Genomic DNA, 23201 nt, shown 5'->3' on the forward strand with positions numbered 1-23201 from the left:
CAACATGGCTGTGCCTCTTTGGCACTCTTACACTCTCTCTCTCTCTCACACACACACACACACACACACACACACACACACACACACACACACACACACACACACACACACACACACACACACACACACACACACACACACACACACACACACACACACACACACACACACACACACACACACACAATTGACACGATAACAAACACTCTTACACACACAGCAAATCCACCCGCCCCCACTTAATTAACGAAGCCTATTCAAATCAAATGTTATTTGTCACATGCACGTGTTTAGCAGATGTTATTGCTGGTGTAGCGAAATGCTTGTGTTTCTAGCTCCAACAGTGCATTAATATCAAACAAGTGATATCTAACAATACACACAATCTAAAGTAAAGGAATGGAATTAAGAATATATAATTTGTACGAGCAATGGTCAGCGCGGCATAGACTAAGATACAATAGAATCGGATAGGATACAGTATATACATATGAGATGAGTAATGCAAAATATGTAAACATTATTAAAGTGGGAGAGCCCTAAAGTCAAGGGCAGTGCAGTTGCTGTACAAGGTGGTGATACAGCCCAGCAGGATTGTGCATCAGTTGTGCACCTGTAAAAGTTTGATTTCTTCAGCCTCCTGAGATTAAAACCTCTTAAGTCTACCCCCTCCTTTTAGCATCCAGCACGCAACATTAACAAAAACATAAAAGCCTTCAAATAACATTCTGTTAAAAATCGCGCAACTTTTCAGCGTCCTGCTACTCATGCCAGGAATATAGTATATGCATATGATTAGTATGTGTAGATAGAAAACACTCTGAAGTTTCTAAAACTGGTTAAATCACGGCTGTGACTATAACAGATTGTGTGTTTCATTGAAAAGCGCAAGAAAAACTGCTCTCTGAAAGCTAAAAATTATTTCCATGCGTCACTTTCATAGGTTGTTAAAAGGGCACAAAATTAATTATCGACCTGCATGCAATTCCTACAGATTCCACACGATGTCGCCATTGTCGTCATTTTCAAATGACTTTTTTCTTTGTAAATCCAACTTACTGGATTCCATTTCTTCCGGTCTCCACCAGGATGTTTTGAATGTGCACATTGGCAGCCATTGATTTGAAAACGAGGAGCTATTGAATATACATCGCCCTGTAATCATTTTGATAGATTATAAACGTTTACTAATACCTAAAGTTGGATTACAAAAGTATTTCGAAGTGTTTTGTGAAAGTTTATCGTCGACTTTTTTAATTTTAAAAAATGACGCAGCGTTTAAAAACGATGTTTTTTTTCTGAATGACACAGCTTCCATAGAAAGCTATTTTGGGTATATATGGACCGATTTAAACGAAAAAAAGACCCAATAGTGATGTTTATGGGGCATATAGGAGTGCCAAGAAAGAAGCTCGTCAAAGGTAATGAATGTTTTATATTTTATTTCTGCGTTTTGTGTAGCGCCGGCTAAGCTATATCTTTGTTTACGTCGCATTCAGGCATTTTGAGGTGTTGCATGCTATCAGATAATAGCTTCTCATGCTTTCGCCGAAAAGCATTTTAAAAATCTGACTTGTTGGCTAGGTTCACAACGAGTGTAGCTTTAATTCAATACCCTGCATGTGAATTTTGATTAAGGTTTGAGTTTTAACGAGTACATTTAGCATTTAGCGTAGCGCATTTGCATTTCCAGGTGTCTACTTGAGACATCTGCGTCTCAAGTAGGAGCAAGAAGTTAAAGAGGCGCTGTTGTGCCTTCTTCACCACACTGTCTGTGTGGGTGGACCAATTAATTTTGTCAGTGATGTGTACGCCGAGGAACTTGAAGATTTCCACTTTCTCCACTGCAGTCCCGTCGATGTGGATAGAGGGGTGCTTCCTCTGCTGTTTCCTGAAGTTCACGATCAGCTCCTTTGTTTTGTTGACGTTGGGTGAGAGGTGTCTCGTCATTGTTGGTAATCAGGCCTACTGCTGATGCGTCATCTGCAAACTTGATGATTGAGTTTGAGGCATGCGTGGCCACGCTGCCATGGGTGGAAAGGGAGTACAGGAGGGGGCTGAGCATGCACCCTTGTGCGTGCTCAGCGTTGAGGATCTGCGAAGTGGAGGTGTTGTTTCCTACCTTGCCCACCTTGTGGCGGCCCGTCAGGTAGTCCAGGACCCAGTTGCACAGGTCGGGGTTCAGAACAGGGCCTCAAGCTTAATGATGAGCTTGGAGGGTGCTAGGGTGTTGAATGCTGAGCCATTGTCAACGAATAGAATTCTTACATAGGTATTCTTCTTGTCCAGATGGGATAGGGCATTGCGATGGAGATTGCATCGTCTGTGGATCTATTGGGGCGGTAAGAAAATTGAAGTGGGTCTAGTGTGTCAGGTAAGGTAGAGGTGATATGATCCTTGACTAGTCTCTCAAAGCACTTTATGATGACAGAAGTGAGAGCTACGAGGCGATAGTCATTTAGTTCAGTTACCTTTGTTTTCTTGGATACAGGAACAATGGTGGACATCTTGAAGCATGTGGGAACAACAGACTGCGATAGGGAGAGATTGAATATATCCGTAAGCACTCCAGCCAGCTGGTCTGCGCATGCTCTGTGGACGTGGCTAGGGATGCCGTCTGGGCCAGCAGCCTTGCGAGGGTTAACACGCTCTCGTTGGCCATGGAGAAGGAGAGCCCACAGTCCCTGGTAGCGGGTTGCGTTGGTGGCACTGTGTTATCCTCAAAGTGGGTGAAAAAGGTGCTTAGCTTGTCCAGAAGCAAGCTGGTTATCTTTTGTAGTCCATGATTGCATGTAGAGGCTGCCACATACGCCTAGTTTCTGAGTGTTTGCATTTTGTCTCGATACTGACGTTTTAGCTGTTTGATTGCCTTACGGAGGGAATAACTACACTGTTTGTATTCGGCCATATTCCCAGTGACCTTGCCATAGTTAAATGCGATGTTTCGCGCTTTCAGTTTTGTGCGAATACTGCAATCTATCCATGGTTTCTGGTTGGGTAGGTTTTAATAGTGACAGTGGGTACATGGTCTCCTATACAATTCCTGCTCAACTCAGTCACCGTATCAATGTATTCGTCTATGTTTTTCTCTGAGGCTACCCGGACCATATCCCAGTCCGCGTGATCGAAACAATTTTGAAGTGTGTATTCCAATTGGTCAGACCAGCGTTGAATAGTCCTTAGCACGGGTACTTCTCTTTTCAGTTTCTGCCTATAGGAAGGGAGGAGCAAAATGGAGTCATGATCAGATTTGTCAAAGGCAGGGCGAGGGAGGGCCTTGTAGGCATCCCAGAAGTTGGAGTAGCAGTGGTCGAGCGTTTTAGCAGTGCGAGTACTAAAGTCAATGTGTTGATAGAACTTCTGTAACGTTTTCCTCAAATATGCTTTGTTAAAATCACCAACCTCAGGATTTGTGGTTTCCAGTTTGCATAAAGTCCAGTGAAGTTCCGGTTTGGGATAGTCATATTCCTGGTCATAATGCTGGTAATCCTGGTGCGTTACCGTCATTCTGATATCCAAAAGTTTTTCCAGACTATATGTAATAACACAAGAAAATGTCCTGGGCTAATAATGTTAGAAATAACCCATAATATTTTTTAAATACTGCAAAACTTCCTGAGAGCTTGAAGCACAGCAGCCCTATCTGTAGGCACCATGTTCCCATGTGCGTTTTGAAAAAGGTTAAGTAGAAATACTTACACTGAATTTCACCTCTCTTATGTACCCACTTTGACTGCTAAGGAGTTATGGCATCACATGCAATTTGACTGACTGCTGGACTGTGAGTGCGCATTAGACCTGGACAGCTGTCTAGCCCATAATGAAATGCGATGGATACAGTGCCTTGCATAAGTATTCACCCCCCTTGGCATTTTTCCTATTTTGTTGCCTTCAACCTGGAATTAGAATATATTTTTTAGGGATTTGTGACATTTGATTTATACAACATGCCTACCACTTTGAAGATGCAAAATATTTTTTATTGTGAAACAAACAAGAAATAAGACAAAAAAGCTGAAAACTTGAGCATGCATAACTATTTACCCTTCCAAAGACAATACTTTGTAGACCCACCTTTTGCAGCAATTACAGCTGCAAGTCTCTTGGGATAGGTCTCTATAAGCTTGGCACATCTAGCCACTGGGATTATTGCCCATTCTTCAAGGCAAAACTGCTCCAGCTCCTTCAGGTTGGATGGGTTCCTGCTGGTGTACAGCAATCTTAAAGTCACAGATTCTCAATTGGATTGAGGTCTGGGCTTTGACTAGGCCATTCCAAGATATTTAAATGTTTCCCCTTAAACCACTCCAGTGTTGTTTTAGCAGTATTCTTAGGGTCATTGTCCTGCTGGAAGGTGAACCTCAGTCCCAGTCTCAAATCTCTGGAAGACTAAAACAGGTTTACCTAAAGAATTTCCCTATATTTTGCGCCATCCATCATTCCTTCAATTCTGACCAGTTTCCCAGTCCCTGACGATGAAAAACATCCCTGGTGTTCTCAGGGTGATGGGAGGTGTGTGCCAGATATAGCGTTTTCCTTGATGGCCAAAAAGCTACATTTTAGTCTCATCTGACCAGATTACCTTCTTCTATATGTTTGTGGAGTCTCCCACATGCCTTTTGGCAAACACCAAACGTGTTTGCTTATTTTTTTTTAAAGCAATGGCTTTTTTCTGGCAACTCTTCCGTAAAGCCCAGCTCTGTGGAGTGTACTGCTTAAAGTGGTCCTATGGACAGATATTCCTATCTCTGCTGTGGAGCTTTGCAGCTCCTTCAGGATTGTCTTTGGTCTCTTTGTTGCCGCTCTGATTAATTCCCTCCTTGCCTGGTCCGTGAGTTTTGGTGGATAGTTGGTTGGTTTGTTGTGGTGCCCTATTCTTTCAATTTTTTTTATAATATATTTAATGGTGCTCCGTGGGATGTTAAAATTTTCTGATATATTTTTATAACCCAACCCTGGTCTGTACTTCTCCACAACTTTGTCCCTGACCGGTTTGGCGAGCTCCTTGGTCTTGCTTGGTGGTGCCCCTTGCTTGGTGGTGTTGCAGACTCTGGGGCCTTTCAGAACAGGTGTATATATACTGAGATCATGTGACAGATCATGTGACACTTAGATTGCACACAGGTGGACTTTATTTAATTAATTATGTGACTTCTGAAGGAATTGGTTGCCACAGATCTTATTTAGGGCTTCATAGCAAAGGGGGTGAATACATATGCACGCACTACTTTTCAGTTTTTTTGATATATATTTTCTTTTGAATTTCACTTCACCAATTTGGACTATTTTGTGTATGTTCATTACATGAAATCCAAATAAAAATCCACTTAAATTACATGTTGTAATGCAACAAATTAGGAACAACGCAAAGGGGGGGGTGAATACTTTTGCAAGGCACTGTATGTGGCATGCTGAAAATCAAGGAGCACAGCACACAGGACCATGTCGACCGAATCACCGCCACTAATGAGACTTAATAGTCTTAATTCTCCTCCCTCCATATGACATCCTTTATTTTCTAGTTCATACTCAGAGTTATACAGTTAATTGGAGCCTTTTAACAACAGGAGGCCTGATATTTAGGTATTTTGACGTGCCTAAGGAGATAATAGTAGCTTGGAGGATTGTGATTTGAGCCGGTTAGTTGTTGCAGACGTGTTATTTACATGAAAGGATTGCAGAAGCAGTGAATACCTACTTTGGAAAAATATTTAAAAGAGTTAGGTGAAATGATTTCAGAAAATGACATGTTCTTTGAATGGGGTTGAGTTTGTTGTGGAATAGAATTTTCAAAAAACACAGAGACCTTAGAAGAAAAATAAAAGAACACTGTGGTTTATCTTGCTATGGAACAAAAAATATACCTGTACTCTTCCATTATTCAACACTATACTTTCTCAAATATGCATTTACGTGCCTTAATTTGTTATTTTAGCTCCAGTTGTACTTGTCAGCAGAGTAGAAATTCTCCAAGCTTTTTCTTATTAGATAACTTCTGAAATAGTCACATTTTTGTTTTTGAGTGCTCTTTTGAGAATAAAGAAAAGCTACTTAACGTATAAACGTTGTCAGATCCTTCGGAGCCCAATCTTGTTAATAAACAACCCATGTTCCAATTCTCTCCACTGCTGAAATCTCAGATGGAGAGAGAGAGAAGAAAGGAGGAGAGCTCTCACATCATCTTATTATCATGTCAATTGAATTGCTAAGTGAAAAGGCTGTTTGATCAAAATTAGAACATGGGCCAATTTGGGTTTTATCTTTTCCCCTCCAAGGCTGGGACCTTTTAGACTTCTAATTGGTTAATAAAGAGTCTCTCTAACACACGAGTATTGCAACTTCACTAGATGACTGTTCAGTTAGAGTACTGTAAAGACACCTGAGGTTTAAATGACCTTTATATAGTTCTCTTGTAGGACGAACACTTTACTAGAGTATTCAAGCAACTTTCTGTATCACGGAAATCAATGTTTTAAAACGTTCATATGACCTTTAGTGCTCATAGACCTACAGTTTGGGTAACCCCTAAATATCTCTCCAAAGCTCAATGGTATAGACAGTACAGTTGGTACCATAGCCTTCAGCTAACCCGACTTATTTCTTCATGCAGTTGCGATGGATCAAATATTGAACCTTGGTCATCTGCATGACTCAAGAGCAGACTGCATAGCCTTTAGCTCTAGGGGCTAACTAATCGGTCTTTAGTGGCTGTCCCCACTACACTGTAGCAATAACTGACCTCAAATCTGCACAAATCAACATAGCGCTAGCTGTGATTCTCCATAGTGATCGCCCTACAACCCTGCGAGTGTATCCCAGGCCTAGTCCGCTTTTCTGGGGTGTCTTTTCACTGAGTTACAGTATGCTGCCCAAATATGGACACCATAGCAATATTCAGTATAATATTTGTGTTGATTCTGGCTTAGTTCTGTTTTTAATGAGAAAAAATAGTCCTCTAATTGAACAATAAATTATTTAAAATCTCCTAACAATTAAAAAACACTTGTTTTCTTATTCTTAAGGTTTATTTTAACCAACAGAGATATTTTGTATTGTAAATATGGAGTTAGATATTCATTTTCTGCCGTTTAAATAATTTACGGATTTGCCTTCAGGACCATGTCTCTCAACAGGGGAAGATAATGAAAATGAATCTGTGACAGGCAGACAGACTATGTTACAGTAAGTGTATTTAACACACTGTTTTCATCCCCTCTGTGATTCGCTAACATCTCTCATCGTTTACTCTGGAAAGACATAAGTATTAAAAAGTGCAGGGAGCAACTGCTGCCAAAGCGATTCTCCAAAATGGCTGATCAATCATAAAGAGTCGCAAATAGCAATAATGGATGGCATCGTGGCTGGTGGGATGGTGGGAAAGGATTGGCACAGTAATGCACAACAGCCATTGTCTACCCCCCTGACTCTGCCTTATCAGGATGTTAATGCTGGCGGGTGGCCCCCGCCAAGTCGAGCCGCGTTATTGGTGGGCCGTATCACATTGAGCCAATGGATCACTTGGTTGATGGATGACAGTGACCATTCCCCCCGGTGTCACCTGCTGAGGGAGAAACCATATCTCAACGCAGGCCACTAAAAGGACAACATATTGAATTTTTAATTGCACCTGACAGATGTTATGACTACACCGGCACACTATCGGTAACACTCCACTTTGAAAAGGGTCATCTTTATTTTTTCCAACACCTCCTCCATATTGGATACAGCTAGGTGACTGACAGGAAGAACAAAGTTGAAAAAATATAATTACAATTTTAAGAGATGCGGCTCAGAGTTAATCAGGTGTCCTGCTGTCGCCTCATCGTGTCACCTCTGAGGAAGATTCACAATGACACACACTGGTATGCCTGTTGTGAAGAAAGACTCCCTTCTTCTTTCCCTCACCTCTTCTCTGCCTGACAGGGGGAACAGAGAAAAATACCAGAACTGTGAAAAAGAGAAGTTGAAAATAGACAAACTCCAAACTAATTCCTGTCCCTCAATTGATGAATAATGTAGAATATGTCTCAGTAACCACAAATGATATGTCAGTGGTTAAATTAAATGGGAAAGTGAAAGTGTTTGGGATTTGTTCCAGGAGGTGTTCGGTCAGAGAAGATGTTGAAGATGAATCTAATTGCACTTTGAAGACTGTATTCATACCATTCAGTTGTCTTGCTACTTCTATTGTAGTGTACTCTCCACTTATGACCTTGTTCTTAGACCCTAGTCTACTTATGTCTTCTACCCTGATGAACACTGTGCATTAGACCATACCAACGCTCCAGTATATCTCCAAACCTGGTCTCACATCACATCATCCTGCTTTTTCTCTGTCCCTTACTCCTTAACCTTCTTGTATTTTAGTCCTTTACTCTTTAAGTATTTGTCCTATGATAATGTACCATGAGAGACGTTAAAGTCTCTGGTCAGAGGTTCACGGTTCAAAGTTGAAGGTAGAGAAAAGGAAGGAGATATCTCACCACTCAAGACAGAAGATAAGATGGAGTCAGAGAGAGGGAGAGTGTCTGGGTCCGCCAGGCCTGGCTTCTGCTTTTATCCTTCTTCCTCAGTGTGCACGTTCAAACCCCCACCAAGGATACTACTGGGCAGCCAGATAGCGTTTGATTCGCTTGACTTACCTCAAGGGCTATCTCCAGCCTGAGAGACAGTTGCACCATGGGAAGGGAAAAAAGGGCGACCACAATGTAATGTAAGAGAAGGACACAGCTTGTGCCCTCACTCTGGAAATGTCAAACATACAGAGCAGATATAGAGAGCATTGAGAGAACACTTTGGATGACACTTTAAGTTAGCATTAAGTTAGCTTTTCCAGAGTTCCTGTTTGCCAGGGATTAGGGTTGCATTATTCTGACTCTAATCTGAAATGGAAAAGGTGTTAATGACAAGTGATTATGAAGTGGAATGCGACCACATAAAGAATTCAGATCAAGATGGAAGAATGTTGTGTTGGGATGTACCACATAATGGGAACATGTGGAAACTAGTGCATTTCTGTTGGTGTGAAAGGTTACATTTTACAAATATATATGAAAAGCAGCTATTTCTCTTGAGGTGGTTTAGTTAAATGAAAATAAATATTGACTGTGTTGTGTACATTTCAGGTGTTTTTGTGTAATAGCCTATGACGGTGGTGTGATCAAACAATCACATTTGAAAAAACAATAGTAGTGATAGACGAGAACGCTCTCATTTCACATTTCATGGGAGGTCTTTAATTAAAATTCCAAACAGATAAGCACCTCCATTCCGGTTTAACGAGCATTCACTAAATGTACATTGATTTTAATTAGGCCTCCTCCTGGCAGTGTATAACTAACTCCCTTCTGCTGTAGAGAGAGAGAGAGAGAGAGAGAGAGATAGAGAGAGAGAGAGACGAGAGAGAGAGAGACGAGAGAGAGAGAGAGACGAGAGAGAGAGAGACGAGAGAGAGAGAGAGAGAGAGAGAGAGACGAGAGAGAGAATGGGCTGAGGGAGGTGGAGAGAGTGCAGAGGGGGAGGGAGGGAGGGCTGTGGAGTGATAGAGAGAGGGAGGGATGGAAGGGACAGAGGAAGGGAGGGAAAGAAAGAAAGAAAGGATATGATGACAGAGGAGAGAGGCTTGGATGAGAGAGAACGAGCAAGAGGGGAGAGAGGGATGTGTGGGAGGGAGAGAGATAGAAATGAAGGGAGGACAGAGGAGGGCAGATATAGGTGGAGGTAGGGGGAAAAATGGAGTTTAGAAGGGAAAGAACTAGCGAGAAAGAGGCAGCATAGGGGAGAGGCATGGGTAGAGGGAGAGGAGTGTTATAGGAGAAAGTAGGGAGGTGTCAAGTTCTGACCATAGAATGCTTTTAGCTAGGGGCGTGACTGGGGGGGTGTTCTAGTTTATTGTTTCTATGTGTATTCTATGTTTTATATTTCTTTGTTGGCCAGGTATGGTTCCCAATCAGAGGCAGCTGTCTATCGTTGTCTCTGATTGGGGATTATACTTAGGCAGCTTTTTTCCCCCCACTTGTTGTTTGTGGGATCTTGACTATGTATTGTTGCCTGTGAGCATATTTGTAGCGTCACGTTTCATGCGTTTATTGTTTTGCTTTAAGGTTCACATAGCAATAAAGATGTGGAACCCAGATTGGTCCAGTTATTATAACGATCGTGACAGGAGGGAGATAGAGGGTAGGAGGCAGAACACCATAGGGAAACCTTGGCTTGGCTACCTCCCTAGTTCTAATCACACTCGTTGGGTCGTACGTGACAGGGGCCACTACAGAATGATCACACCCGTTTGTTGATATGTGTGAAAAGGTTAAGAACACACAACCTTCTGATCCAGAGACATGGGATAGGATTGCATGTTCGATGCCAGTCGTAGACACTGGTTTAAATTGTTTTGTTTGAACCCTATCCCAAACCTTAACCATTCAGAATGAGTGACTAAACTTAACCCTTAACCTCTTAGAAATGTAACTAAGGCAATAAGAATCACCATCGCTATAATGGTGAACAGGCAGAGATCCATCCAGACCTACTCTTTCATACTGTTAAGCACTCATTCTGAATGGTTTACCCTATCCCAAACCTTAACCCATGGGATTACACCCATCTACCACCCTGGTCCACAGCATGTCCTCGTATAGCTCCTCCCACCAGCCTCCTTTGTGTAGATATCCTACTTGAGGAAGCATTGGATTCCAAAAAAACAGTTCTTTAACGCCTCTGGGGTTTTCAGGTAACGTCCAAGTCCAAATGTAAAAGGTCAGAGACATCAGGTATGTTCCCTTCTCTAAGCGACACAGGCCTTATTATGTATAGGCACTGACCTGTGACACATCAGCCGGCCTGTGACTGAGCCCACCCTGAAAAATGATGTTATTTGGAACAATGTCACTCCTCACCCCTGCCTGACCCCATGATGGCCCATTGGGAGTTGGGGATGGGAGGCAGGAGGGTGTAAATGGCAAGGCAGAGATGGAAGGTATGTCCCAGATCAACCTTTCTCTTTCTGTCTTTCTATTTATTTTCACTCTCTCGCTCTCTCTCTCCCAGATTCAAATGTTGCTGTTCCTGGGCATTCAGAGTAGAGTGTACCTGATCAGTAGTGTGGTTATGGGGGTTAAACAGTGTAGCTACATTCTAAGTATGCAAAATAGAATAGGTACTGAAGAGGGGTTAAACAGTGTAGCTACATTCTAAGTATGCAAAATAGAATAGGTACTGAAGTCTTTGAATGAGAGGAATCATTGTGTAAACAGGCAGAGGTCTCATTAACATACACCTATACAGGTGTCCCAAGAAAAATATATTAAAACAAACAGTCAACTAATGTTCCCCACACTACGTTTATGTTTTAATGATTATTCTTTGACATGTTCAATAACACAGCTTCTGTATAGTTAATTCAACCATGATGCAACACTGTCGTCACATGCACCACCAGTTGTCCACAAGGACACATTCTGAGGTGTTATTTTATTAGCCAGGCGTTTCCGCCATGCCGCACTGATTTAACACTCCTGAGGGACTAGATACTCATTCAGGCTAATACAGTTAAACTTCTGACTGGCTTGGAGGAGGAGTGAACTATTTTCTCAAAGTCACTAGCGACCTATCATTAGCGCGCCACATAGCTAAAATCAGCAATCAAAATTGCGTTTGGCACTTTGTATTGCTCCTTGTGGACATGGGACATTTTGTTATGCGAATAATATATTTTGCGATGCAACCAGGGTGTTCGGAGGGTAACGCCGCTGACATTTTCTTCCATTCATTGCAGGCCAATTGGGGTGAGTGTACTTGAAAAATGGCCGCGAGGTGAAACTTAGTTCTTTACAGTTTGTGCCATTCCGTGTTGCATTGAATCAATTTTCAGTCAAGGAAAGAGGGCCAAAAAAAGATTGGCATTATGTAAACCAACTTATGTTACAAGGATATGCTGAAAGTTCAAAACCGCCCCACATTTAATGCTTTCACCATTTGCATTCCGTTTGTGGTTGGGGGAGCAGGGCATTCTCTGAGACATGATTAAGATTTTCATGAGGGTGATACAAGCTGACACAACAAAAGTATCCTCTGGGATTTCAGCTGGTGCCCCAGTTATTCGATGTGAATTTTCTATTCATGCTGTCATGGAGGGGGACTGCTTCCTGTCTGTGTGGTGCCACCCCCTGGCAGAGGAGAGCGAGCTTGTCTGACGACATCAGGCCCCTTCAGGAACTTTCACACACACACACTCTTAAGCAAGAACATGCAAGCGCACACACAGACACTACCAACACTCCAAGAAAAACTCAGTTTTGCTTTGCATTTTACAAGCATGGCATGATTCCAATTTTCTTACTTTATGTTATTCTTCTTCTCTCTCTACACTGCCCTCTGGCAGTGCAATCTTGCTGTGCCCGAACCATCTGCTCACAATCTTAGGAAGAGGAGAGGGTTCCCGGAGTGGTGGCACCATCTCTCAGAGAGAACCATCAGTGGCTCCCCAGTGAGGTCCAGGCCAGTCCTTGGGGCTCTTAACCTTTATGGGATCGGTGTTTCCCCCGCGAGACGGTTGCGCTAAAGTGGTCTAATGTGATTAGCATGAAGTTGTAAGTAACAACAACAAAAAAATCCCGGGACATAGACTTATCTGATATGGGCAGAAAGCTGAAATTATTGTTAATCTAACTGCACTGTCCAATTTACAGTAGCTATTATAGTGGAAGAGCACCATACTATTGTTTGAGGAGAGCGCACAATTATGAACTTGAAAATGTATTAATAAACCAATTAGGCACATTTGGGCAGTCTTGATACAACATTGTGAACAGATATGCAATGGTTCATTGGATCAGAATAAAACTTTGCACATACAATGCTCCCATCTAGTGGCCAAAATCTAAATTGCACCTGGGCTGTAATAATACATTATGACCTTTGTCTTGCATTTCAAAGATGATAGGAAAAAAATGTAAATGACATGTTTTTTTCTTTGTATTATCTTTTACCATATCTAATGTGTTATATTCTCCTACATTAATTTTACATTTCCAAAAACTGCAAAGTATTTCCTTTCAAATGATATCGAGAATATGCCAATCCTTGCATCAGGTCCTGAAGTACAGGCAGTTGCGTATGTCATTTTCGGCGAAAATTTAAATAATGGGTCTAATCCTTAATTAATGATCAAATTCCGGCATCAACCTCGGAATTAACAACACAACCCGGAGGTGGTAATGTCAATCATTATTGACGCTGTGACCATCTGACTGTTGTGGCATTCATATAAAGACAGTGTTGTCTCACCAGTATCACTCTTTGTTTGTCTCCTCCATAGACGCCATATGTGCCCTGGTTGCGTCAGCCTACCAATTAGAGGATTATACACTGAATCCCAAATCAATCCCTTGGCCCTTTCTACCCACAAGCCTCGCCTGTAGATCTAAGATAGGTTTAAGCAGAATTTTAATAACTTTTTAACAATTTACCTTCTTAATAGGCTGGGGGGGGGGGGATTTTAACCATACTGCTTGCAGTTGAAGTCAGAAGTTTGCATACAATTAGGTTGGAGTCATTGAAACTTGTTTTTCAACCACTCCACACATGTATTGTTAACAAACTATAGTTTTGGCAAGTTGGTTAGGACATCTACTTTGTGCATGACACAAGTAATTTTTCCAACAATTGTTTACAGACAGATTATTTCACTTACATTTCACTGTATCACATTTCCAGTAGGTTAGAAATGTACATACACTAAGTTGACTGTGCCTTTAAACAGCTTGGAAAATTCCAGAAAATGATGTCATGGCGTTAGAAGCTTCTGTTAGGCTAATTGACATAATTTGAGAAAATTCAAGGTGTACCTGTGGATGTATTTCAAAGTCTACCTTCAAACTCAGTGCCTCTTTGCTTGACATCATGGGAAAATCAAAAGAAATCAGCCAAGACCGTGGAAAAAGATTGTAGACCACACGTCTGGTTCATCCTTAGGAGCAATTTCCAAAGGTACCACATTCATTTGTACAAACAATAGTACGCAAGTATAAACACCGTGGGACCACGAAGCCATCATCCCGCTCAGGAAGGAGAACCATTCTGTCTCCTAGAGACGAACGTACTTTGGTGCCTAATGTGCAAATCAATCCCAGAACAACAGCAAAGGACTTTGTGAAGATGCTGGAGGAAACTGGTACAAAAGTATCTATATCCACAGTAAAACAAGTCCTATATCTACGTACCCTGAAAGGCCGCTCAGCAAGGAAGAAGCCACTGCTCCAAAACCTCCATAAAAAAAGCCAGAGTACGGTTTGCAACTGCACATGGGGAAAAATATCATACTTTTTGGAGAAATGTCCTCTGGTCGGATGAAACAAAAATAGAACTGTTTGGCCATAATGACCATCGTTAAGTTTGGAGGAAAAAGGGGATGCTTGCAAGCTGAAGAAAACCATCCCAACCGTGAAGCACAGGGATGGTAGCATCATGTTGTGGGGGTGCTTTGCTGCAGGAGGGACTGGTCCAATTCACAAAATAGATGGCCTCATGAGGAAGGAAAATTATGTGCATATATTGATACAACATCTCAAGTCATCAGTCAGGAAGTTAAAGCTTGGTCACAAATGGGTCTTCCAAATGGACAATGACCCCAAGCATACTTCCAACGTTGTGGCAAAATGGCTTGATTAAGTACAACAAAGTCAAGGTATTGGAGTGGCCATCACAAATCCCTGACTTCCATCCTATAGACAATGTGTGGGCAGGACTGAAAAAGCATTTGCGAGCAAGTAGGCCTAAAAACCTGACTCAGTTACACCAGCTCTGTCAGGAGGAATGGACAAAATTCACCCAACTTATTGTGGGAAGCTTGTAGAAGGCTACCCAAAATGTTTGACTCAAGTTAAACAATTTGAAGGCAATGCTACCAAATACTAATTGAGTGTATGTAAACTTCTGAGCCACTGGGAATGTGATGAAAGAAATAAAAGCTGAAATAAATCATTCTCTGTACTATTATTCAGAAATTTGCGGAGCCCCTAGTCCAACTGTACATGCCTTAGATTCCTCCTTTGTCCCACTTCCCACACATGCGGTGACAACACCCAGTATAACCAGCATGTCCAGAGATGCAACCTCTCTTATCATCACTCAGTGCCTGGGCTTACCTCCACTGTACCCGCACCCCACCATACCCCTGTCTGCACATTATGCCCTGAATCTATTCTACCACGCCCAGAAATCTGCTCCTTTCATTCTCTGTCCCCAACGCACCAGACAACCAGTTTTGCTAGCCTTTAGCCGTACCCTCATCTTACTCCTCCTTTGTTCCTCAGGTGATGTGGAGGCTAACCCAGGACCTGCGTGTCCCCAGGCACTCTCATTTGTTGACTTCTGTAATCGAAAAAGCCTTGGTTTCATGCATGTTAACATCAGAAGCCTCCTCCCTAAGTTTGTTTTACTCACTGCTTTAGCACACTCTGCCAATCCCGATGTCCTTGCCGTGTCTGAATCCTGGCTTAGGAAGGCCACACAAAATTCTGAGATTTCCATACCCAACTACAACATTTTCCGTCAAGATGGAACTGCCAAAGGGGGAGGAGTTGCAATCTACTGCAGAGATAGCTTGCAAAGTTCTGTCATACTTTCCAGGTCTATGCCCAAACAGTTCGAGCTTCTAATTTAAAAAATGTATCTCTCCAGTAATAAGTCTCTCACTATTGCCACCTGTTATAGTCCCCCCTCAGCTCCCAGCTGTGCACGGGACACCATATGTGAATTGATTGCCCCCCATCTATCTTCAGAGTTCGTTCTGTTAGGTGACGTAAACTGGGATATGCTTAACAACCCAGCATCCCTATAATCTAAGCTAGATGCCCTCAATCTCACATAAATCATCAAGGAAACCACCAGGTACAACCCTAAATCCGAAAACATGGGCACCCTCATAGATATTATTATCACTCCAGTGTTAATCTGCTAAATTGTAATTACTTTGCTATGATGGCCTATTTATTGCCATTCTACCTCATGCCATTTGCACACACTGTATATAGACTTTCTTTTTTTTCTATTTTGTTGACTGTACGCTTGTTTATTCCATGTAACTGTGTTGTTTCTGTCGCACTGCTTTGCTTTATCTTGGCCAGGTCGCAGTTGTAAATGAGAACTTGTTCTCAACTATCTTACCTGGATAAATAAAGGTGAAATAAAAAAATATATATAAAAAAATTCACATTATTAAAATAAAGTGGTGATCCTAACTGACCTAAGACAGGGAATCTTTACTAGGATTAAATGTGACTATACTAGGAATTGTGAAAAACTGAGTTTAAATGTATTTGGCTATGGTGTATGTAAACTTCCAACTTCAACTGCAAATGGGTAGGATCTTTGTTTGGGTCAGGAATATACTTCTGCAGCAACAGGAATGTGAATTATTATATGGATTATAAAGATATATTTTTTAGGTGTTCATACAATTTTCTTAAGGAAGAAATCTAGTTTGAAATTTCAAAGTGGAAATGGACAAACTACATAAGCCTTTTTAAACGTCAAATACTCTACAAGTTTAACATGAGTGCCTAGGGTTGATTTGGGATTCAGTGATAGAAAAAACCCCACTGAGTTCTCTGGTCTTCTGTTTTGATATCAAGTCAGACCACTGGGTCTCTAGAATATGGTCAGCCATCTTGGTCTGTGATTCACCCGTCACTGTGTTCAGTGGATTATCCCCCTTCCCTCCTCGCTCTCTTTCCCGCTCTACAAACCGCTCAGATCAAAGCTATCTGGAACAGAGAGACGGACTGAAGGATTGTGTTTGTCAGGGGCCAAGACTGGCAGCACTGAGGGATCGAGAGAGAGAGAGAGAGAGAGAGAGGGTTCAAAGTGGCATACAGGTTGGCAAAGTGCCCCTTGACTCGTGTTAAAGACAGAGCCAAAGGGACAATCATAACATGCCAATGTATAGACAAACACCTGTTATTGGTGTTAATTCTGGTTTTGATTGTTTTTTATGGAATACGTAGGTTGGTGTTCTAAGAGAATATAGATTAAGTTTGCCCAGTCGGTCATGTCTTCTAAGAGAATAACCTGTGGCATACTTAAATGTTTCTGTTTATTATCTAATAGGTTTGAGTTATTTAAAGGCTTATTACATACTTATAACACCTGTGATGTGTTTTTTGTTTCCAGTTTATCCTGAATCTGACCAAACTCAAGGACTTTCACCTGGGGAGTGTTACAGAGAGCACCTTGTGGAGGTAAGACAGTAGCCTTTCTTCATATCTCCTTCTCTGTCTCTCTCACTTCCTCTCTCCCTCTTTCTTTCCCTCCCTCCTCTGACATGTATTCAGAATCATCATAGGAACAATAGTGCAGTCTCTCTTCACCCTCTTTCTCTTTTCTACTCTCTCTCTCCCCTCCATCTTTCTCTCTCCCCACCCCTTTTCTCTTTCTCTCTCCCTCACTGCTTTGTACAAGACTGCTAGATACAAAGCAGCATTGCACTACTGAGCATTGGGCAGGGTTCCTCGGGTGAAAGAAGACTAGTCTCTACTCTTTGAAGCTATAAGCCATAACCACCATCAATATATTTTAGTACCGAAAAGGTTGTCTTCATTCATTACTTTTGTTGCCGTTTTTCTTGTCGTTTTGCTAGCGGTGACTGTAGTGGTGACACAGCAAGAGCTTGCGGTCCTTTCAGGCAATTTGGTGTGTCAATACAATGAAAGTTTAATGATTATTGTAAGATTATAGTGATGCACCTCCTGCGTGTGTTTATGGAACCTGTTGCATGTGTCAGGCTGATGACAAGGAAGAGAGAGGGGGAAGGAGAGAGAGGGAAGGAGAGAAGGGGAGAAGAGCGGGACTCAGTGATTTTGTTTAGGGCGTGGTTGTGGTGGAGAGAGAGCGAGAGAGAGAGCGAGAGAGAGAGAGCGAGAGAGAGAGAGAGATATGAAACAATGAACAGACTTTCCGAATTTAATGTTCTGTGTTTTGTTATTCCAAGACCTACATTTAATGAAAACTATAAAATCCTATTTTTTTATCTGTTCAATTCATATTTATATTATTATCTGTATGTGTTACACATAATACTGCATCATGTTTGACTCCAGTACAGACTCCAGTAATTTGACTTGTTTACATTGCCAGCTACAACCCTTTATCTGTATGTGGCTATGGGATTTCAAGGTTAATACCTCTCTTCAGAGCACAAAACAAATCCGCCCTGTTACGCTCGTGGTTTGAATGAGGAGACCAAGGTGCAGCCTGGTAGGCGAACATCTTACTTTATTTCAAATGAACACCGAAAAACAACAAAATACAAAACGAATGTAAAGTTCTGCAGGCTACACAGCAACTATACAAAATCAAGATCCAACAAACTAAGGTGGGAAATATCTGCCTAAGTATGATCCCCAATCAGAGACAATGATAGACAGCTGCCTCTGATTGGGAACCATACCAGGCCAACATAGAAAATACAGCATAGATTGCCCACCCTAGTCACACCCTGACCTAACCAAATAGAGGATAAAAAGGCTCTTTAAGGTCAGGGCGTGACACTCACTTCATGTTTGAGGAGGTTTTCAGACAGATATTCAAATTAAAATAAGTCTGACAATGACAACTGGTATGTAGGGTTTTTCCTTGAGGCTAGAGAAAGCGAGCTGGTTTACTCTTTGAATATCTGCGAAGATTAGCAATGCTCTTTAATGGTCCCGTACTGTTGAATGTCAAGGTATGAGTCAGTTGCTGGAAAATCAAAGTGACACAAAATCTTTCAAAATAGATATCCAGTATCTAACCTAAGACATTGTTCAATTGCGAAGCTCTGTTTAATTAGTTACAGAGCAGAGAACAATCTGCTTCTGCGAGTCAGTCTCCAAGAATAATCCAAAATGAATTGTTTTAGAAAATATATATTTCATCATCTAACAAATTACATCATCTGACAGTGAAGCTCTTCAAAATGAGCTACAGGGCAGGAACAAGGATAAATAAGCCAGGTGTTTTTGTCAGCATGTAAAGTAATTGAAATCAGGTGTAGTCATTAAGAAGAGTAAATAGTCCAGGGTGTTAGGAGAACGTTGACATCCCCAAGTCTCTGAGATGTGACCTGGCATTCGTTCAGCCCAGTCATATCCCTCCGCCGTGAGAAGGCAGTTAGAGCAGTAACCCACCCGTTGTATGAGACATGCCCTGCTTGGCTGGGTTTCTGATACGTCACTGTGACGCTTGCCACAGTGCTGGGATTCCGAATCCACAAAACAAGGGCACAAAATATAATATTCGACTTTGTTCATATGAGTCCTGTTGGGACCGAGAGACAGAGAGGGAGGTTGAGAGAAAACGTGTAGAAACAGAGTTAGAGAGAGATCAATCTAAATACTAGTCAGAAACTTCCAGAACATGATAGTTCATACCCATGAATCAACAACTGATCGTACTCATAAACTTTGCTCTGTTTCTCTCTGTCCGTAATATTAATTGTTAATTGAGATCACAGCTATGCTAAGAAGATTTCGGGTCTGGAGAGACCGTTAGAGTCTGTTTATACCACGGTGTCCATGCTGTTGGCCCACATGGCAGGACAGATGTTGACTTTTCAATAAAGGTCAAGACACCAGCCAATGCCTTCAAGTATCTGAAAGTCAGCATGTCAATTTTAATGGCCCTGACCTTAAACTATGGAAGAAGATCATTAATTCCTGTGAATAATATTCAATAGACCGGTCCCATATCTCAATGGGATGATTCAGGGATGTGAGCGAAATGAAGCCAGACTGTACCGTCTACCCCAACAATGATCATTGAATTCTTGCAACAATACTTTCTTTTAAGTTATTCAGATCTGCCTCCTCTTTTCATCTAAGTCTTCTGAGTATCTTCCCTTGGCGGTTGAGCAGTTTATTGCTCCTTAATTATTTAGTCTTATTAAATAGGTGCACAGGTATAGAAACACAGAAGCTTTTGATATACATTGTGCAATGATTTGCGTATTAAACACCCAAGTGGGAAATTTCATTAGCATGTGATCAATGGGGAATTTGCTTTGGTGTACCCTTTTCAACTTTTGTGTAGGTGACCAAAAATGATTTCCCATACTGAAAATCCTTGTTCCTCAGGGCATTTATAGAGTGCTAACTGAAGAAACACTCACAGTATGTACCTTGTCACTTAATCGCTCAGTCGGAAGTCTGGAGGGAATTCAGAAAAGTCATGTCATCAGCTGTGCTACTGCAGCAGAGCAATGTGATGTAAAATTACAGCCTACAGATACATGCCTGGATGCCAGATGCTGAAACCTCTTAGAGATGAGCCTGTCTGTATGTATCCGACTTCACACATCATATCCCTGACTCCAATCCAACTCAACAGGACCAACATATCGTCCAGGAGTAGTAGTAATCTGCTCATGTCACAGTGTTCTATGAATATTTTCCCAACTGAAGTGTATCATAGTTCAACACATTGTGAAGCTTTCCTGCTGTGAATTGTTGCGTGTCCATTCAGTCCCTAAATTGTTTGAGAAAGAAAACCTTTAAAAATGACTGGATAGGCAGCTATCAGATAGGCTATTATGTCCACTAAGAAAAAGGTAGCTACAGTGGCTTACAAAAGTTTTCACCCCCCTGGGCATTTTTCCTATTTTGTTGCCTTACAACCTGGAATTTTGGGGGGGGGGGGGGGGTTGTATCATTTGATTTACACAACATGCCTACCTACCACTTTGAAGATACAAAATATTTTTTATTGTGATACAAACAAAAGATTAAAAAAACAGAAAACATGAGCATGTATAACTTTTCACCCCCCCCTAAAGTCAATACTTTGTAGAGCCACCTAAGTCTCTTGGAGTATGTCTCTATAAGCTTCTAGCCACTGGGATTTTTGCCCATTCTTCAAGGCAAAACTGCTCCAGCTCCTTCAAGTTGGATGGCTTCTGCTGGTGTACAGCATTCTTTAAGTCATACCACAGATTCTCAATTGGATTGAGGTCTGGGCTTTGGCAAGGCCATTCCAGGACATTTAAATGTTTCCCCTTAAAACACTAGAGTGTTGCTTTAGCAGTATGCTTAGGGTCATTGTCCTGCTGGAAGGTGAACCTCCGTCCCAGTCTCAAATCTCTCGAAGACTGAAGCAGGTTTCCCTCAATAATGTCCCTTTATTTAGTGCCACCCATCATTCCTTCAATTCTGACCAGTTTTCCAGTCCCCCCCGATGAAAAACATTCCCACGGCATGATGCTGCCACCACCATGCTTCACTGTAGGGATGGAATTTCTGGGGTGATGAGAGGTGTTGGGTTTGCACCAGACATAGCATTTCCTTGATGGCCAAAAAGCTAAATTTTTGTCTCGTCTGACCAGAGTACCGGTGTTGCTGACTCTGGGGCCTTTCAGAGGCAGGTGTAAATTTACTGACATCATGTGACAGATAATTTGACACTTAGATTGCACACAGGTGGACTTTAAAACCTGTTACGGATTATGCAAATTTTTGGTTCCTGCACAGGAAATTTCAGAGCGCCACTCGTAGTACTCGATAAAACTCAAACTTTCATTAAAACACACATGCAAGGTACTCAATTAAAGCTACACTCGTTGTGAATCTAGCCAACATGTCAGATTTGTAAAATGCTTTTCGGCGAAAGCATGAGAAGCTATTATCTGATAGCATGCACCCCCCAAAATACCTGAACGAGACCTAAACAAAAGATTTTGCGGTAGCCGGCGCTACACAAAACGCAGAAATAAAATATAAAACATTCATTACCTTTGATGAGCTTCTTTGTTGGCACTCCTATATGTCCCATAAACATCACAATTGGGTCTTTTTCCCGATTAAATCCGTCAAAATATGCCCAAAATGTCCATTTATGAAGGCCGTCTGATCCAAGGAAAAATCACCTTTACACGACGCAACGTCACTTTTTAAAATTAACAAAGTTGCCTATAAACTTTTACAAATCACTTCAAACTACTTTTGTAAACCAACTTTAGGTATTAAAAAACGTTAATAATCGATAAAATTGATCACGGGACGATCTGTATTCGATAGCAGCAAGTCTTGAAATCATCGTCCATTTTTTTCACTTTCATAATTTCCTGGGTGCACCCCAAGACAGGAAGTGCCTATACGTCATCCCACCAAGGATAAACGTGCAAAGAAATGCCAGTATTGGCGACATCGTTTGGAAGCTGTAGGCGAGGAACCTCATCTATTTTCTATCGCCTTAGACAACACAAAGACTGGCGGATGAATATTTATTTTGTGTTTTTGGTGCACATTTTTACTCCTGAACACGTTCTGTTATAGCCACAGACATGATTTAACCAGTTTTAGAAACTGCAGAGTGTTTTCTATGCACACATACTTATTATATGCATATACTATATTCCTGGCATGAGTAGCAGGACGTTGAAATGTTGCGCGATTTGTAAAAAAAAGTTGCGAAAATTCGCAGCATCCTTAACAGGTTTTAAACTAATTATGTCACTTCTGAAGGTAATTGGTTGCACCAGATCTTATTTAAGGGCTTCATAGCAAAGGGGGTGAATATATATGCATGCACCACTTTTCCTTTTTTTTGTTTTTTTGTTTTAATTTTTTGAAACAAGTTATTTTTTTCATTTCTCTTCACCAATTTAGGACTATTTTGTGCATGTCCATTACATGAAATCTCCAAAAATATATATTTAAATTGCAGGTTGTAGTGCAACAAATGGGAAAAAAAGCAAAGGGGATGAATACTTTTTCAAGACACTGTTCGTGGAACTCAGAAGGCATCAGTGCCATTGTGAAAGGTATACAGTGTATTGGGAAAGTATTTAGGTCCCTTGACTTTGTTTTGTTAAGTTTCAGCATTATTCTAAAATGGATGATTATAATTTTTTTCTCATCAATCTACACACAATACCCCATAATGACAAAGCGAAAACATGAAGATATGTATTTTTTTACACGAGTATTCAGACCCTTTGCTATGAGACTCAACATTTTAATCAGTTGCATCCCTTTTCCATTGATCATCCTTGAGAGTTTTCTACAACGTGATTGGAGTCCACTTGTGGTAAATTCAATTTAGAATAAGGTTGTAATGGAACAAAATGTGGGAAAAGTGAAGGGGTCCGAATACTTTCAGAATGCACTGTACTCTGGGGAAAGTCTTTGGCTGGCTAGACAAACAGGTCTTCTGAAGGTAACGTCTAGTGA

General features: G+C 41.4%; 2 pseudogenes; both read left to right on the top strand.

Moving 5' to 3' along the window:
• LOC139423511 (VPS10 domain-containing receptor SorCS3-like) overlaps positions 1-23201 on the top strand; it is a 391895-nt pseudogene that overhangs the window by 277516 nt on the left and 91178 nt on the right.
• LOC139424133 (VPS10 domain-containing receptor SorCS1-like) overlaps positions 1-23201 on the top strand; it is a 171627-nt pseudogene that overhangs the window by 74735 nt on the left and 73691 nt on the right.

This window comes from Oncorhynchus clarkii, chromosome 13 (assembly GCF_045791955.1).
Source record: "Oncorhynchus clarkii lewisi isolate Uvic-CL-2024 chromosome 13, UVic_Ocla_1.0, whole genome shotgun sequence".
Lineage (NCBI taxonomy): Eukaryota > Metazoa > Chordata > Actinopteri > Salmoniformes > Salmonidae > Oncorhynchus > Oncorhynchus clarkii.